Genomic DNA, 18,754 nt, shown 5'->3' on the forward strand with positions numbered 1-18,754 from the left:
GGCTTTTGATCAGCAGCTAATATGGATATGGAATTTTCTCACTTGGTACTAAAAACAAACATGGTGGAATGATTGCTAAATATCCTTTGGATGCCATTGACTGAGGACAATGAGGTACCCCAAAAGGACAATGGTACTTGACGTTCTTGCATTTTATTCCAATTTGATTTGTGACTCTCAATTGATGGAGGCTGGTTAATACCATATTTATGTTACTTAAGATGAAATAAGCATAATGCTAAGCTAAGTCAGCTGACTTTAGAGGAATGCTTGTCATGAAATATAGGGCAACCAGAAAAAAGGCAGACAGAATAATCTTGAATGAAAAGGGGCATCAAATACATCAATCCAATTTAATGTGAGGTAATTCACTTAGCATCATTATAGTTAGTTATGACTGCTGTTCAAGTCTGTATTTCATTAAGCTGACTTCAGAGCTGCTTATTTTGGTTGCATTTGGCAAAAGTGAGACATCAAATATCAGAGCATACATAGAAATCAAAGAAAAAATGCACAGTCTATCTGCAGTCATTTGGTTGGAGTATATTCAAAATGAGGATTCGATAAATTCTACACCTGTTTAACAAACTTTTTCTTAGTTTGGTAGCCATCCTGATAATAAAGTGAACCTTTCCAAGAAGAACCTATTTCAACAAACTTACAAAAATATTTCATGAAATCAGGTAAATGTTCGGATAACAATATACCATATAATACAGATATGTAATGCCACTAAATGCCATTACTGTTAGCATAAAACATTATTCCAATTTGTTTAAAAATGTTCTCCTACTATATCATATACAATTACAAGCACACTGCTTTCCATGTAATTATAATATGTACATTAATATAAATTTATGTTTAAAATTTCAGTACCTTAACATTAGTAGCAAATATTGTTTCCTTCTACAAATTGTTGCTAGACTGTTGACACATACAAATGCATGTCATTCTAAGTATAATAGCTTTTTAAAAAAGGCTTACATTTTTCAAAAACAGGTTTCTGTCTGGTTACAGAGAAATTTTGAATTACTTTTCATTATGTGTTATTCTTGTTGAGGTCTACTTGTGGAAAAGCCTTGGCAGCCAAAGCAGCAGTAGAATGCTTTTGAACTCCTGTCTGAAGTTCTGATTGAAGGTTCCATAAATTATACCATTTAAGCAGCTGTTGAAATAGTTAGAAAAGTAGCTTGTAGTAAAAACCCAGTTTGGAATTCTGGGAGTCTTCCCTGGAGGGCTCAAACCTATGACCAGACTGTTTATGTGGAAAGGGCTCCAACAAATGGCAAACAGTACAAAGACTATGAACATGGTCAAAAAACTCTTAATTTCAGCTGATTTGAGCTTCTGCTTCCCATCCTTCCTGACCCGATACTTAACTTTAATGACGAGAGTCCAGATCCTTGCATAGCAGAAAATTATAACCGTCATAGGTATTATGTAATGAATAACTGCCACTGTTATGTCACTAACTGCATTAACAGACTGTGTAAAAGTACATATGTATACTTGTTCATTATAGCGTACAGTGCCAGTGGTAACAATCGGCATCAGTGCAATAACAGTCAATGTCCAGATTAAGCAGAGCCAGAGGACAGTGTTCCATGTGCTGTAGATTTTGCCATATTTGGTATTGTGGCAGATGTAGAAATATCGATTGATTGCAATTCCCATGATGTTATAGACAGATGCAAGCATGCTAATGTTTAAGAAATAGCTGGCAACCTGACACTGCACGTCTCCCACTATCCAACTGTCTTTAAAAATTGTCAGTATAATTAATGGATATGGATAAACTGCAGCCAGCAAGTCAGCAATGGATAGGCTAATTACAAATATGTTACCTAGGGAAGAAACAGAAAAAATAAAATTTTTGACTTGAAAAATCTAAAATATAGGATCACATTACAACATAATAAAGTATGCAGACTATGCAGACTAAATGAGAGCTTAGTATACTTTTACTGAACAAATAGCAGATTTTATAGTTTATTTATAAACCACAGCCAGCAGGCAATTCAGCATCATATACTCCTTCACACCACGTGGCTAAAGGTTTTGCATTTTCTGGTGTTATATCAAACAAGAATTACTTACCTAAATATCCCAAACATCTTTTGGAGTCATAGAGTTCATCTGTACATAAAATATAACATGACCACAAACATAATTCCTTTCTATATAATCTAGCTATGCAAAAAAAATTAGCATGTTCAAGGTAGAAGAAAAACACTTTCTCTATCACATTCAGTTATTATATCCTAGTGTTCTTATATCTAAATCTGATGAGTGATGTTAAAAGACATTTTATGAGTCTGTTGACAATTATACTTTCATCCGTACTACATAGCCACTTCCATTTTATTTCTGTTGATTTTTATTTTTCTATTTGCTATTAATCCATCTCAGTTTTGAAAGTATTATACTAATTTATTTTATGACCAAGTTTGCCTATTAGGCACAAGTGATCTTTTTACATTTGACCGAGATAAATAGTGTAATTAAATGACCTGCAGAGAGTCACATATTTTACAAACAGAGAATAAGGGAGTCAGACCTCCATCCTATGCACTCAGAATGATCTGTTTCAAGTTAATTTCTTTGCAGTATCACACTTTCATTTCTAATGATTTGATAACCATTTATGACATCTTGTAGCTAGTAGATGTGGTCATTATTATTTTGTTGTCCAGGTGACCACTGTGAAGCTTAACCTAATTTTTCAGTTACCCCAGAGCATTGTCTGGTTAACTGACATGTTTAGAATAATAAAGAATGCAAATGGATGTTTATGGAATCAAACCCTTGACTACAGGAAGCAACTTGTTAACAGCTCATAACCTTAAACTTCTGCATTAACATGCAGATAAAGCACATTTTTGTACTGTATTAGAATTTGGTCTTTCAGTTCAAAGCTCCCCATCATTATAAAAACATTTTTAACGATCTAGAGATAGCCTGTGTAAAAGATAATAGTGTGGTGGATGTACTGTGGTTGGGTAGTGGTGAGGAAATTTTCTTGTAATAGATCAGCAAGGAGCTGTTTATGAATGCATTTTTCAAGAATCTTTGATAGGGGAGATAGAATAGCAATAGGCCTGAAATTAGAGGGGTTAATGAAGTTTCCCCTTTAAGAAGGTGAATAACATAGAATTTCTTCCAGATATCAGGAACTATGTTTTCTTGGACTGATCTATTGATTACTATGGAGATGGTATATGCAATAGTTTTTGCTGCTAGTTTAAGGAAAAGAGGCAATTTGTTATCAGCAGAAGGGGAGCATGTTTTGAGTTTACTGAGAAGTGATCTGATTTAAACAATGGGGACAGGCTTAAGAGAGAAGATGTTTGTGTGGGTGGATGGGGGGGGAGACGTAGAGGGGTAGGTACTTGTGTCTTTTTTAGTTAATTTCTGAATGGAGTCAATGAAGAATGAGTTAAGAACTAAGGCAGAGCTATTAGGGGAGGGATTTGGTGCAGAGGGTTTTTCAGGGTGTATCAGATTGTTGACAGTATTCCAGAGTTTTTTGGGGTTAGAGTTGTGTTTTGTTGTGGCTTTCGATAAATGTTTTTTGTAAAGTTGACTTGTTTTTTAGTTAAAGTACATAGTTCTCTATAGCACTGAAGATTGGAAGAGGATTTGTTTTTTTTTGCCATTTTTTCCAGGCATTATCTCCCTTGTGCATGAGGGAGCGAGTGTCTTCAATTATCCAAGGAGCAAAGTTGGATTTAATTCTAATTTTTCTGATGGGAGACAGGAAGTTTAGAGTGTCAAGAAAGATGCTGCTGAATTTTAGAACAGCTTCTTTTAAAGAGAGGTCAAGGAACAGTTAATAGTGGAGAGTATATGAATAAAGGTGTCAAGGGTTGAAGTAAGAAAGTTTGCAACAGTCTTTGTATTGATGGGATATGGACAATTGCAGAGAGTGTCCCCAGATAGAGGTAGGAAGATGGTCACTTAGGGAATCAGGGAGTGTGGAGGGGGATGTGGTAGAGGTAGGGGCTGGATGTGGGGATCCAGCCAAGCATAGTGCTAGTATTAAAGTGTTTATTCAGGTGCATGGGGTAGTGATTAGTTGAGAGAAGCCATAACGGTTAATATTGGCATTTGGAGAGTCAGAGGATAGAGAATTCCAATCAATGTTAACATCACCCAGTATAATATTTTCATAGGAGATAGTTTGTGAGATCCAGGATAGAAAGTGTTCAAGGATGGGGATGTTGTTTCATGGAGGTATATAGATTGTGGCAATGGCTTTCTTTTTGTGATTGTTCAATTTGCAGTTTATTATCACAACATCTGCTATTCCCTGGTAAATGTTGGTAAGTAGGCCCACTTTTTTCTGCAGGTGAAACCCTACTTCCTGTCCCCATTGGAGGTGAGAGTCAGGTGTTTGAGTAGGGGCAAACATGCCAATCATGCAGGCCTTCCCTATCTCCCCTCCTGTAGATGGCTTTAAAAACTCTGCCAGTGCTGATCACAGAGAATTGCATGCATGTATGCATGCACTAGTGAATATGCAAAGTTTCCAGGGAAGTGGCTCAGACCTACCAGCACAGGCTTGTTAGGCTCATTGCTGCAGGTAATTACCTGCATCATGGTAGGAGCCCCCAGTGCGGATAGAGACAATCTGCCTCCCTCCACTCTGGGTGAATGAGATGATAATAACCACTCACTCCTGTACACACCACCTAGTACCTCTAGCATCTGTGCTGCTAACTGAACATGGCCATCTGGATTATACTCAGGTCTACATCTCAATATACCATAGTGCCAGAATATTATAAACAACAGGATGCTTATGGATACAGTTGTGATCTAATGGGCACTACTTATGGTTTCAAAGATAGACCACCAATCTTCCTGTTAAACTGGTTCAGTAAGCAATAGTCTTATTCTGTCACAGTCATTACATAAGTAGATCCAGGTATGCTGGTTTATAATAACAATTCATTTTGTAAGTCCTTAAAGTAAAAGCAATTTTTTCTCTATCATCACATCTTTTGTTAAACTAGTAATTATAATAGTAGGATAGATTATGTTCCCAAATATAGTTTGTATTCTGTGCTGTGGGATATTATTTTCTATCCCTATGAAAACAGACTACTTCAACTGACTTCTTTTTGCGCACATACAATGACCTTAAAAGTGTAATTGTACTGGCTGAAGCTAGTAGTCTGGCAAAACCCTGGCATCAGTGAAGATATTACACATAAATAACTTTGCCATAGCACAATATCAAAAGGTTAACATCACTATTCACACACTATCATTAGGGATATATGCGTCTATCTTTGTTCTAGTTCTTGAACTGTTATGTCAGACATGGCAACTCAGAAGCAGCAATGTTCATATGAGGACCTTCATCAGAAGGTGATGTCAACGTGTCAAAGCTGTCCTTTGCATTAATATTTGAAAGAAACAATATTTTGTGTTGGTTTAACCCTGGCTGTGGTTAAGCTTTCTTTCTTTCTTTTTTTTAATTGAAGTGAAATTCTTTACTTTTCTTCAACATTATTAATTCTAACGTGATCAGTATAATCAATCTTTTTTCTTTTAATTTGAGGATTCTTGGTCCAATGATCTTGTACGCTGCTTTTGTGCATAACAAGTTAGAAGATTCCAATTTCTCAGAAGTATTTACAATTCTTTCAGTTCTCCTGGATCAGAATAGCACAACAGTTATACCCTGAATCCCAGCTCCCCTCATCTCTTCAGAAACAGTACAAAAGCTTGTTTTTTTTCTGAAAAAGGGAAGTTGCAATGCAAATATTGCACACAGAAATTTTACTAACATTTCCAGGTCCCATACCTTCCTCATCATCTTGTCTCTGTTATGGTGATCTAGAAATCATAATATGAATATGCATCTTAGAGTAGCCAGGTTGTTCTTGAATTTAATTTTGTGCTCTGTCTTCAAGACTGAGGGCATGACTTGTAAAGAAAAGCCTCAAATTATTTTCTTATAAATGCAATTGGATTTACACTTTATATCCTTTTGGTCAGTCTGATGATTCATTGGTTATTCTTGCATGCCCTATTTTCCAGACCATCTACTCAACTCTCATCTCAATTTCTTTGGATTACTAGTGGCTCTTACATCTGTAATGACTTTGAGTGATGATTTGAGTGGCAGTTTTAATTTGATGCTGCCGCTTCATCATGAAAGCAATCTTACTGCATTTTACATTGTTTTCATATATCCAATAGGCACATATTTGGTTTGTCTATGTTAACAATCATGTTAGGTGCACACGATTGGAAAGAATAGCAATAAAAATCATATATCAGAACATCACTTTTTAACAACCACCACTCTTTAGAGACCATAATAATTATGGCTGTACTGTCATACAACATCAGGTGTGCTTTGTCTCAGGAAGGAAGACTTCTGCGTACTCTGTCATACTACATTTGCAGCATCTGTTAATTTAATCACACCAGGGTATGTAGAACAGTAGTACGCACATAACAAATATGCAAGTTCTCATTACCCACTGTGCTGTACACGATGCCAAGAAACACAAATGGTGCTGTTTCCAAGTGTGTGACAGCAGTGATTCTTTGTTGTGATAGACTTTTCCCTTCTTTGAGTTGGTGTGAGCATGAAGTTTTTACAGATCAGTTTCAGGGTATTGGAGCTTTACCTCACATCAGGGGGTGGGAGTTCAGTAGAGAATAACATTCACGTTTCAAATTTGGCCCTTCTGTGTTTTGGGTGTTAGTTTTTGCTGTTTTGGTTCCTCTACATTCTGACATTTGAGGTGCTTTCAAAGAACCCTTCTTTCCTTCTGTAGGATTGTGTTAATTTTCTATTAAGCTAAAATTAAATTGGTTACTTTCAAACATTTATCTTATACCTTGAACTGAGAAGGGGAATGACTTCTGTTCTCTTCCTGTCATCAGAAAAATTACATTCCAGGAAGGAATTTTTAAGTTAATCAAGAGTAGTAACTGTTCTTTCCTCAGCTCCCTAAGATTTCTAGGGTGAATCTTATCAGGTGCAGTTTTCCAAATGTATCTATTTGTTATGGAAGTATTTCAAGACAATTTTTACTGAGGAAGAACTGGTTTCAACCCATGTATTCTAGTTATCTTAATTTGTTAACTGTCTTTCCACTTCCTGTATACATACAGTACCAAATAAGTCACATGGTTCTGTTTTTTCATCTTCACTTTTTGCTTTCTTCCTTCCATTTTATTTAGCTTGTCTACCCTCCCTTTAACTTGCATTTCTCCCCTTACATATCTAGAAGTGTGCTTGTTTCTCACTTCCTGTCTAAATTCATTATTTTACCTCATTCTGGATCTTTCCTGCAGTAACCTGCTTTAAGTGGTATAACTTCATTTCATCCAAGTTTCCTTAGCTTATTTAAGTAATGCATGTTTTTCTTCTTTAACTTTTAGTGTTACCTCCCCTGAAACCCATTATTTTCCCTGATTTATAAGTCACATCTTTATCTCACACATTAGTTTTTTTTTTTGTTTGAAAAGACAGAGTCTAATATTTACCTACTTTTTTATGTACCACCTTTGTGTCTGTTTGACATGTTTTCATGAGAGTTTATTGTGTTGTTAAATGTTGAGGCTGTATTGTTTCTTTAAAAAAATGTGAGGGTCTTGATTGTGGCACCTTTTTTGAAAATAAATGCATTGTTGTCAAGCTGTTCTGGGTTCTGATGATGTCATTAATTTGACAAAAGAGCTTAACCTTACAGTTAAGTATAGTGAGTGACTTTGGACTTTGTGAACGTTTTTGTTTCCTTTATATTTGGGTTTACGTTCGTGTCTGATTGTGAATGTTTTGTTGTGTGTTTGTATGTGTTTGACATGAGTCTTTGTGAGTCACTGGCTAATCTTCTCAAAGAGTGTCCTATTGAAGTGTAGAAGGCTCTAACTGATTTATTCTGCTGTACAGTTAAACTGATGACAAATGACATTATCGGCTAATAATTTGTTCTCATATTGCTGCGCATTTTAAGATCTCAGATCATCTCTCCAGTTCTATTTGAAATCAGCTGTTCAAAAAACATTTTTCCCAAACAGCTTCTAGTAATAGTTGTTTTTTTTCCCAAAAATCTCTATTTGAATTTTCAGATATTAACAGTGATACATCCAATCAAACACACAAAACAAACAGTACATACAAAAAGGAAACATTCAAAAAACTAATAACACAAGAAATATATATATATATACATTATATACAATAGAAGTCACTACATCATCAAATGGAGTATAAAAGATTTTTAACATTACTTAAGAAAGTGAGGGTTAGTATAAAGGACATATTTTATGAAGAAGATAAATATAGAAATTCAACCACTTATTATACTTAATGTAATTAGGGAATACAATTAGATATATAAAGAGAAAAACAACAAAAAAAAAAAGAAACTAAAAACTGGTTATAATGCAGTTATTGCATAATATAATTTGTCTTATCATGTCAGTGTACAGACTATCTTTCTTTGTTAAGAATTACATCTAGTAAGTAACCCCAATATTTCTGATAATAGTGTTTCTTTTTTGTATAAACTAGTTTGTGAGATGAGATATATTTAATAGCAAGGTTGCTAAAGCCTTCCCATTTAATTGGAGATGTGACATTCCAATTTTTAGTGATATAAAATGTAATAAGGGCACACATCATGATAAGGACATTTTTTTTATTTTTGGAAGTCGAGTCATGTTAATGTGCAATACAGCTGTCTCTCATCACAGGGATGATTTTTCACATCCCATCTTTTCTAACCTAGCTCTTAAAGAGCACCACAGGTTATGTACCTTGCTACATTTCCACATGACATGGAGAATATCTGCAGTTTGGTTTGGGCAGTGAGGACATATAGGCGAGAAGTTGGAATTGAACTTATTTAGTTTTGATGGGGTATAGTGTACATTGTTATTTATCATAATTTGTGTATATAGCAGCTTCTTAAAAGGAATGAATTTTATCATATTCTCAATGGCCAGTCTCTTATTTTCATCTGTCAGAGATTGTATTTTTCTTGCCAATAGTTTGAAAATAATAGAGAATTCCGATGTTTTATGTTTGTTACATGTTTATATGTCCTAGAAATTGTTTTCCTTTTATCTCGAGGTTTTCTAGTATTAGTTTTACTAAGTTAATATCCTGCAAGTCGACTTGTGTTTGTGAGAATTTAAAATTTATGAGATAATGGATTTGGGTAAGAATAACAGTAAATTTCTTAATAAGATTTAGTTCTAGTCTTATTTGTTGTATATTGGATTCTCTCCATTGGTATATTTCCCATACTGCGAGATCTTTTATCAGAGGGTAATTTGTTAGATTTAAGGGTTTATTGTTTATTAGTAGGTTGGGATTTAGGTGGAGTGGTTGTATAAAGGCAAGAGCATCTAATAATTTCAATGATTTAAATAATTTCTGTGTACTAAGAATCATGTATTTAATTAGTGAGTGTATATTCTTCGTGAATATGCCATTTTGATTCAGGTTTAAAAATGGTAGGGATTTGCTGTTATACCCAAGGGATTTCAGTTGTTCAGACCAGATTTTGGTCCATTGGGGTGTCCAGGTATTTACATACGGGTCATGGCTTATTATCTGCATTAGTCTGCAGGCAGTAATTATACTATAATATAGTTTGAAATCAGGTAACCCCAATCCCCCTTTATCTTTGGTAAGTACAAGTTTGTCATATTTAATTCTAGTGGATTTGGGGTGCCAGAAGAATCTTGATGTAGCTTTTTCTATATCAAGAAAGAATTTTGGGGGAATATTTGAAAAAGTAGCATTTAGTTGAAAGAGTATTCTCGGTAAAAAAATCATCTTAACAACACTAGCTTTTGAGAGTAATGACATATTAATATTCTTCCACCTATTGATATAACTTTCAATACTGGTCCATGTACGCAATAGATTATTCTTTATAATATCCTTAAAGTCAGGAGTAAATATTATTCCTAGGTATTTTATCTGGTAACTTATCTTGATCTCACTCTTGGGAAAGTAAAATTCCTTATGACCTATAAGATTCATGGAAAATATGTGGGATTTGTTTAGATTTAAATTATAGTTAGAGATTTCAGAGAACTCATCTATAGCTTTAAGTATTTTTGGGATGTCAGTAGTGGAAAGTTGAAAATATATAATTAAGTCATCAGCAAAAGCAGAGAATATAAGATTTGTATTATAGATTCTAGGTATGTGATGGAAGGTTTTTTTGTGAAATAAACAGAAGGAGAGGTTCTAGATAAAGATTAAAGAAGTATGGGGAAAGAGGGCAACCTTGTCTTGTACCATATAGGGTTAGTTTTGAGCTTATTTATCTGAATAGTGGTAGAAGCTTTCTGATTTAGAACCTTAATTATCCTTATGAATTCCTGAGGAAAACCATATAATAGCAATATATTAAATAGGAAATGTAAATTAACTCTATCAAAAGCTTTGGTTGCATCCGCCGTGAGGACAAATCTGGGGCATTTGTCACTGTTAAGAAGTCTGATAATAGTATCTAAAAGGAGGGTGTTATCACTTCTTTGCCTGTTTATCATAAAGCCCATTTGTTTTTGGGAAATGATGGAGAGGAGCACATTCTTCAGTCAATTTGCTATAGCATGAGCTAGGATCTTAAGGTCACTATTTATCAGGGCTATTGGTCTATAGTTTGCTGGATCTGTTGGGTCAGAATTCATTTTTGGAATTAGCAGTTTTAGAGTTATTTAAATAATTATCTGTTATTCCATGTTGTATTATAAAGTTGAAAACTTTTAATAATTCTTTGGAAATAGGTTCCATGAATAGTTTATAAAATTCAGAGGTGCACAGGGGATTTACCCGGTTTGAGTTTGTTTATTGCAGCTTTTATCTCATTTAGTTGCAGGGGTGTTTTTAGGAGTTTTTTTTGATCTTCCGTAATTTGTGGAAATTTTATATTATGTATAAAATCACCAAAATTGTCTGTAGATGGTGCTAAGGGTATGTTGCATAGTTTCTTATATATGTCTTCAAAAACATCTACAATATCGTGGTCCTTGTGCTTCACCAGTCCTTCATACACTATTTCTTTAATTCTCGGTGGGCCATTTTTTATGTTAATTTGTCTAGCTAGGAATTTTGAAGGTGTTTGTGCCCATTTTGAATATTGATACATTGACCTTAATTCTAACAGGGAGAAATTTTCTAGATAGTATTTGTGTAATTGCTTTTGCCAGTCTATTACTTTTTCCTCCAGGTCTTTAGAGTATTTTTCTGAAGTTCTAATTCAGCAATATTTATTTGAGTTTCTAGTTCCTTTTTAAACTTATTGTACTTTTTTTTTGAACCATGCAGATTTTTGGATAATTATGCTCCTAAGGACCACTTTGGCAGCTGCCCATTGTATATCATAAGGAATTGAGTAGATATAAAGTAATTTTGAAGTTGGGCTATGTCATTCTGGATATCCTGTGCTGTTTCTTGGTTTTGAATGATTTTAGGATTTAATGTCCAATTATTGAAATAGGGAACATTTTATTTATATGTTTAAAAATTTATTAAGAGACTGATTTTTGAATGGTCTGAGATAGTTCTAGGTGATACAACATAATTTAGTCTGTTTGAAAGCAATGATTGGGAAATTAGAAAAGCATCTATTCTGGACCAGGTTTTATGAGTGGCTGAGAAGAAAGTGAATCTTCATATTGTTTCATCATATTAGAATTTAATATAGGGGTCAGTTAGTTTAAAAGTATTTTGTAATTCTTCAAGTGCTTTAGTGGTATGTTGCGACTGCCTATTTTCATTATGTGATTTATCTTTGTCTAGATTTAATAAAGCATTCCAGTCCCCACCAGTGACATACAAATGATTTGGGTGGTTAGCTAGTATATTAAAGATTTCATAAATGAGATGTTGATTAGAGCAGGGGCTATATATATTAAGAAAGAGTAAAGGTTTATTTAGAGTATGATATTCGCTAATAAATAACACCCATCTTCCATTAGAATCAGCTTTAAAAGAAGTAATTTCCCCTTGGAAAGATTTATTTATTATAATGGCTACCCCCCTAGATAAAGAATTATGGCCTGCAGCTAATATTTGCTTAACCTATTTCCTTTTCCTTTCCGGATCCCACAGTTGATCATCCAAGTGAGTTTCTTGCAGGAAGGTTACATTAGCCTTGCTTTGGTATGTGAGATGCATGATTAAATCTCTTTTTTTTATCCACTACCCTTTAGCATTCCATAAGTCTATTGATAACATGTCTTAATTTACTTATCATGATGTTCATTGCCTGATAAGCAGAGAAATAGTAATAAAACTTGTCTGTTAGTGTGTTAAACTTTAAAATTGATGCAGTGACTTCTAAACTCCTATACCCCAAATAGGTGCACCAATCCCTCTGTATTGATAATTGTGCATGAGTTGAAAAGCAAAGAAAAACATTATTTGTATTAAAGTTATATATACATTTAGCAGAGAGATGTCAAAAGTACCCAGAATGTTCCAAACATGAACAATCATCAGCTACAGACTGAACACAGCCTGCTCCTTTTATTTATTTACAGTATAATGATTTTTCTGACCTCTTAAAATAATATGTTAGTTATTCAATTAAATGGTATGTGTAAAGTAAGAGAAAGTAAATTCTTAGAAAATGTTTATGAGGCAATAATATGTTCTAGTTCTTAATATTTCAAAAGTTATTAAAAAGTTTACTAAACAACATTTTATATAGAAAAGATCTAAAAGAAACTTAAAAGAAAAGGCAGCACTTTGAAGTTCCAAAACAGTTAATTATTTTATAAGCAACTAACTATAATCTTTAAAGCTATACTGGCAATATACATACAACAACATCTGTCTTTGTTATCCAGATATACAAAGAATAAAAATATGACACCATAATCCAAAACTTGAGATAGATCACATCCATATCCACTCATTTGTTTTCAACTAGTCAGTGTCACCTTCTCACATATGCATGCAAGAAATGACTCTATTTACCATTTAGTCATAGACTCATTCAAATACAACCCAGTCAACATGCTATTAGGATAGTGATTAAGCCATGTATAAGAACTTACTAATGTCAAAGTAATATAGTACTTTAGGCTATTATAAAACAAAAGTCACAACCCAAATTGTATCACCCTGTTTCAAAGCATTATACAGACTGAACACAGCCTGCTCCTTTTATTTATTTACAGTATAATGATTTTCTGACCTCTTAAAATAATATGTTAGTTATTCAATTAAATGGTATGTGTAAAGTAAGAGAAAGTAAATTCTTAGAAAATGTTTATGAGGCAATAATATGTTCTAGTTCTTAATATTTCAAAAGTTATTAAAAAGTTTACTAAACAACATTTTATATAGAAAAGATCTAAAAGAAACTTAAAAGAAAAGGCAGCACTTTGAAGTTCCAAAACAGTTAATTATTTTATAAGCAACTAACTATAATCTTTAAAGCTATGCTGGCAATATACATACAACAACATCTGTCTTTGTTATCCAAATATACAAAGAATAAAAATATGGCACCATAATCCAAAACTTGAGATAGAGCACATCCATATCCACTCATTTGTTTTCAACTAGTCAGTGTCACCTTCTCACATATGCATGCAAGAAATGACTCTATTTACCATTTAGTCATAGACTCATTCAAATACAACCCAGTCAACATGCTATTAGGATAGTGATTAAGCCATGTATAAGAACTTACTAATGTCAAAGTAATATAGTACTTTAGGCTATTATAAAACAAAAGTCACAACCCAAATTGCATCACCCTGTTTCAAAGCATTATTCAGAAAAGAAGAGTATCCCCCCCCCCAGTATTAGAGCATTTTACCTATATAGTTGTATAATACAAGAAAGCATAGCTGTAATCATTTGGGAGTGTTTAATACTTAAGAGTTTATATGAGACCCATTGATCCAGATGTCATTTAACAATCCTTGTTTCTTGACATCTGCAGTGACTTAAAGAAAAGCACCTTTAAATCATTTCTTTATGCAGCCAAACTTAGGTAGCTTTTAAGAATTTATAAATGAAAGGCAGTTACTAAGAGACAGTACCTTGGTTTATCCAGTGTAGCACAAGGTTTTGTAATACTGCAGGAAGGGAGGCTGAAATATTTAAAAGCAGCTGCATCCTTTTCTTTTCTAGAATTTTCCAAATGACTAGTATTTTCTTCTAACACATTCTTCTTTGTAATTATAGCAGTGTAGAGGCTTGAAACATACAATTTGAGGTTTCTTTGATGAGAAAAGCAAAGTTTGGTTAAAGTCGAATATTCATTGTTTGTAGAGCTTTCCCGACTTGATTTAGTGTTTTTCCCATTCCCAGAGATGCACTGGGGCTGGAAACAAGTAATTTATGACGTCATTAAAGTTGAAAGGTGAATGGATCATAGAGCTTCCTGATTTGAAGAGGATTATGGGAAAACAAAATGCTGAAATGCTAAAACAGACCTCCAGGGCTGTAAAAATAAAACAATGGTTTTATTTTTAGCTTATTTTAAAATAGAAACATGCAGAATACCTTCCTGAAGCCCTCCAAAACGTTGTTTTGAGTTCAGAGAAGATGAATTGTGTTGTTTCAAGCAGGATTAACTTTGAGGAGATGCAGAAAGGTGGATTTTGCTTGCTCAGGGGTTTCAAGGGATATTTTTTCTTCTTTGTGGTAGAAAATTAAAGATGTAGGGTATTTCATTTGAAAACGAATCTTGTTTTCAATAAGGTAAGCACAATATTTACTAAGTTTATGTCTGTTTTGTTTAATTTCCAAAGGGAGATCTTGAGTTATTGTGATTTTATGTGATCTCCATGTAAAGTTCTTTTTAGCTTTGTATGCTGCTAGTATTTGTTGAACATGTGCTGAATTAAGCAGTCTGACATATATTTGCCTCGGAGAGTCACTTGTTTGTGCACGCCTTATAGCTCTGTGGGCTCTTTCTATTACTATATCATCTAAGAGTTCTTTATTATTCAAGAGAGAGCTTAGTATTTCTTTTATTATTGAATTAAGTTGTGTATTGTCAAAGCTCTCTGGAATTCCTCTTATGATAAATTTATTATGCCTGCTTCTGGCTTTTAGATCTCACATTTTTTGTTGTAATTCTTTAATTGTGTTGTTGCTGGTCTGAAGCCTTTGCTGAAGTTCATTTATTTTTAGTTCATTTTCCATAACTTTGGCTTCACTTTGCTCTAGTCTCAGCATAATTTGGTGCAGAGTAGAGCCAAATGTAATTAGTTTATTTGCAAAACTTTGCACTTCTAATTGTAAGGGTTGCAGAGCATTTTTAAGGTCTTCCAATGTTAAAGATTGTTCCTGTTTTGATTTTAGAGACATCTTAGCAGCTTCTTGTTGCAGCTTGTTAGTTTTTTGTCTTTTGGGAATGACGTCATTCTCAGGAGTAGTAATCATAGACAGTTAAGTTTTTGTGGTTAAAATTTCCTTTTATCTGGTTGATACCCCATTCGACTTCCAAACTTAGATGCTTGTTGATAGTGCAGAATTTTTTAGTAGTAAATCCTGTTCTGAGAGATACTTTCTCCTTATTTTCGTGTTAGGCCTGTTAATCTGGAAGAATCCACACCATGCGGTTCAGGGCTCAACTTCCATCAAGTAGATATTTCTCTTCAAAAAGAAAGTTAGATGCTTTATAATATTGTAGAATTTTTTTTAGTAATAAGTCGTGCTTTGAGAGATGCTTTCTCCTTATTTTTTGTGTTAGGCCTGTTAATCCAGAAGGATCCACACCATGCGGTTCAGGGCTCAACTTCCATCAAGTAGATATTTTCCTTCAAAAAGAAAGAATTTCAGCAAAAATATAGATGAAAAAAGTAAGTACGCGCATTTCTGCTTTAATCCATTGATGTTTTGTTTATTTTCTTTGAGCGATGCACCAGCCTGAGGTCAGATTAGAGTTTAGGTTGCAGGAGCTGCACTGTTAGTATGTTTACAGGCTGTCCACCATTTTGGAAAACCTAGTAACAGTTGTTTGAGGTTTAACTGTTGTACTCCATGTATGATCCTGCCTGTATACATACTACAGCTAAGGAGTCTTGATATTTTAAAGTGTCCCTTTAAATGCATTTACTCTTTCTCCTTAGGATGTTTTCTGTTATTTTAATATCTGACCTCTCCACAAGAGTTAAAGTTCTATGTATAAGAAATCTATTCACTGTGTTGGTATTTTCAGTTTTGAGTATGAAACAAACTGCCTCACTCCATCCTTTATCACCAGGTTTAGTTCTTTGATACATCTCCTTGTATAGAAGGATGCATCCCCTCTTATATCTAGCCTGTTTCTCTTAAATAAACTTTGTGCCTGCCATGTTTCCATCCTAGTGCTAAATGGTCAGGGTTGCTGGACTGAAGTTCATTTGGCTGGGACAGAAAAAAACGGGTCTATATCATTATTTTGAACATTCAGTTATTCAAGTCCCTAAAGGCCAACACCAGAATATCGAACAGCAAGTACACTGAACGTGAAAAACCGTGAAATTCAACATATCGAATTTCCATAGTTGGCCAACTTCACCTCCTGCTGCGTACTGCCTACCCAAACAAAATAAATAATCTACACTTTGCCCATGTGTACACTTCAGCCATGTATCCCCTGTGCTAATTAAATGTGCATAACACTTACATATATGTGAATGTGAACAAACAACACCCAGCTACAAAAAAGTTTAATTTATGTAGTGCGTTCAAACTGTCAACTGTATGTTACACTTTCAACAGTAGAGCTATCGCTCTAAAGTGTTTCTATTGAGCTACACAAATGTATTATTGTATATGCACTTAACTTAACCTTATATTCTAACCCTAAGGTCACTATCTACTGTATGCTACACTTTCAACAGTAGAGCTATCACTCAAAGGTGTTTCTATTGGGCTGCACAAATGTATTACTATGTATGCACTTAACTTAACCTTATACTCTAACCCTAAGGTCACTATCTATTGCACATGTACATTAGTTTCCTATACAGGATAAGGGGAATCTCCTAGTGACGTTTTACGTCAGTAAACATGATGTGGCCAACTATGGAACTGCGATATTCTGAATTTCGCGGTTTTTAACGTTCGGTTAACATGCGGTTTGATATTTTGGTGTCTGCCATTAGGGATTTGAGGAACTGAACATTCAAAATTATGATATAGACCCGAAAAAACAAACGAACCTTCATCAACATAAACATGTACAGTTCTATAATGTTCTTACTGTAAATGTATATCTTTGGGAAGAAGTCACTGTATCAGTAAATAATAAAATTTGGGTTTACCTGTCTCCTGATACTTCTTTTTCAGTCTGAGTTCCTTATTTCTTACAAAGACTAATGCTTGTCTTGCACTAGTTTTCTAAGCTAGCTTGGCTGGTGCATGAGGCACTCATACCATTTTGAATCTTACAGCGAATCACGTCTGCAACCTTGCTTGACCTCATAGTAAAAGTCTTCCTCAAACACAATTCAGTGATACACAATTAGCTGAGAGTAAGTCACAAATCTATGAAGACACTATATCAGGGACGTCATAGCCCTTTTTTCCATGACATGGAAACATCTGCTATGCTTATAGTACATAGAGAGTAGTGAAGGTCACCATTGCATGACATCATTTAGATGTCTCTCGCTCTCTCTCTCTTTCTCTCTCTCTCTGTATGTACATCTAGTTACCTATCTCTATATCTGCATCCATATCTATATCTATATCTAAATCTTTAGCTATATTTATATCTATCTCTCTCACTCTTTCTCTCTTACTCCTTCTATATATAATATATATATATATATATATATATATATATATATATATGTGTGTGTGTGTGTGTGTGTGTGTGTGTGTGTGTATATCTTTATACAAGCACACACATGCATACACATCATACACACATGCACACACAGTCATATTTTTGTATGTTTATACAAGCACACACAAGCATACACATCATACACACATGCAAACACAGTCATATTTTTGTATTGGGTTGGCTTTGATCTTCTGGTCATAAATCACTTGACCAAAGCTCCCTGCTGAAATGTCAGGATGTCTAATACCAAGTCCTGATACATGGGAACAAAGACAAAAAACAGAGAAGAACACTTGAAAAGTGATTTTCAGTCTTCTGGTGCAGCGGTAGCATTGTAGCCTCACAGCAAGCGGTTCTCCAGTTTGATTCTCGGCTGGAGTGCGGAGAGTGCCTTCTGTGTGGTCAGCATCCCCCATGGTTGGGTGGGTATTCGAAAGACATGCGTAAATGGGAGTGCCTTTGTTGAAGGTTGAACGTTGAGCTGGCACCTCAGCGTTCGTGAAAATCTACTGCCAATCATTAGTGGACCGGAGTTCCACTGTGGTGACCCCTAACAAGGGAATGACAACAACAACAACATTTTAAACTTGTTTTAACATATATATGTGTCTATGTGTGTGTATGTATATATATATATATATATATATATATATATATATATATATATATATATATATATATTAGATAAATAGAGACCAAAATCCAAGATTTCCAGAATCGCATAAAAAAATTGAATATTCTGGGAAATGGCAACCTCAGACTTATCATATATGTAAACATGGATTTTCAGTCATTCTTTCTCCACTTCTTGGGACTTGGCATTTCAAGTCTCAATATTTCATATGGTTACACTTTGACTGTTTGTAACATTTTATTAAAAAAAAATATTTTTTGCACTACTTAGCTGAAAAACAAATGCATAGATAGCCAATTACTTCTGTTGTTTGTACATTCAG

The 18,754-nt window shown here is 34.2% G+C and overlaps 1 pseudogene; it reads right to left on the reverse strand.

The window, feature by feature from the left end:
- Nucleotides 1-1,032: 1,032 nt before the first annotated feature.
- LOC122808249 overlaps nucleotides 1,033-18,754 on the reverse strand; it is a 52,479-nt pseudogene continuing 34,757 nt past the window's right edge.

Source organism: Protopterus annectens, chromosome 8.part0, assembly GCF_019279795.1.
Source record: "Protopterus annectens isolate FY-2018-M chromosome 8.part0, PAN1.0, whole genome shotgun sequence".
NCBI classification, from domain to species: Eukaryota; Metazoa; Chordata; order Ceratodontiformes; family Protopteridae; genus Protopterus; species Protopterus annectens.